We start from the raw sequence: 1,237 nt of genomic DNA on the forward strand, positions 1-1,237 counted from the left end.
CACAGCTTTTTAGAAAAAAAACGTCACGGGCAAGCCCAGGGCCCTGTACCAGTCATGGATCTTCACCTCCAAGTCTTCCTGAAAAGTTCTACAAATTTTTGTTCCCACAAACCATGAATGAGAATAACTACCGCCCCCCTGCCCCCTGCCACTTCCAACAGCACTGGGTCTCGTCAAGCTTTGAAGTTTGTCTGTTGTTGTTTTTCCAAGTTTTGTCCTTTTGATAGTTGAAAAGGGCCTCTCTGTTGCTTCAGTTTCCATTTCTTTAATCATGAGTGAGACTGAACATCCTTCCCTAAATGTTTTGGTCCCTTCTTGTTTGGTTGGGTTTTTTTAATTTAATTTTTATTTTATATTGGAGTATAGTTAATTTTCAATGTTGCAGTAGTTTCAGGTATACAGCAAAGTGATTCAGTTATAGATGTACATATATGCATTCTTTTTCAGATTCTTTTCCCTTTGGGTTATTACAGCATATTGAGTAGAGTTCCCTGTACTATACAGTAGGCCTTGTGGGTTATCCATTTTATAGCCGTGTGTATCTGTTAACCCCAAACTCCTAATTGATCCCTGCCCCTACATTTCCCCTTTGGTAACCATACGTGTGTTTTTGAAGTCTGTGAGTCTGTTTCTATTCTGTAAATAAGTTCACTTTTATCATTTCTTTTTTTTTAATTTGGAGCGTTTCAGGAATTTGCATGTCATCCTTGCTCAGAAGCCATGCTAATCGTCCCCATATTATTCCAATTTTAGTATATGTGCTGCCAAAGCCAGCTCCCTTCTTGTTTTCTATGAACCAGCTGTTCCTAGTCTTTACCATGTCTTTCCTGTGGGATCTTGTCCTTCCTGACTTGTGTGAGCTTTTGGTCAACATGGGGAGGAGGCGTTTCCCACATGGGCTGCAAATGTCTTTTCCCAGTTGGCCATTGGTCTCCCAACTTTATTTATAGTGTCCTTCCCCCCACCCCCCCAAAATGATTTCCCTTAGGTCAGATTCACTAGTTTTTTCTTTCATGCGTCTGGGCATCAGGTAGTTTGAAGAAGGGCTCACTTGGGTGGTGATGTGAAAGCCGGAAGGGGGCCAATGGCCAGCCCCGGGGCTGGCCCGGGAGAGAGATGATGAGGGCGAGGATGGGACACAGTGGCCGACAGGGAGATGGGCCCAAGCAGGGGAGACTCTGCATGTTTCAGGTTGAGCAGGTGGGCAGGTAATGATGCCACTGACTGGGTCAAAGCA

At 44.1% G+C, this 1,237-nt stretch overlaps 1 non-coding gene across 1 annotated transcript; it reads right to left on the bottom strand.

Moving 5' to 3' along the window:
• Window positions 1-670: 670 nt before the first annotated feature.
• Window positions 671-777, bottom strand: LOC130841074 (U6 spliceosomal RNA). The gene has a single exon (XR_009050117.1). It is a non-coding gene; the product is annotated as a U6 spliceosomal RNA (small nuclear RNA).
• Window positions 778-1,237: the final 460 nt, after the last annotated feature.

The sequence above is a fragment of the Hippopotamus amphibius genome, chromosome 17 (genome assembly GCF_030028045.1).
Source record: "Hippopotamus amphibius kiboko isolate mHipAmp2 chromosome 17, mHipAmp2.hap2, whole genome shotgun sequence".
NCBI classification, from domain to species: domain Eukaryota; kingdom Metazoa; phylum Chordata; class Mammalia; order Artiodactyla; family Hippopotamidae; genus Hippopotamus; species Hippopotamus amphibius.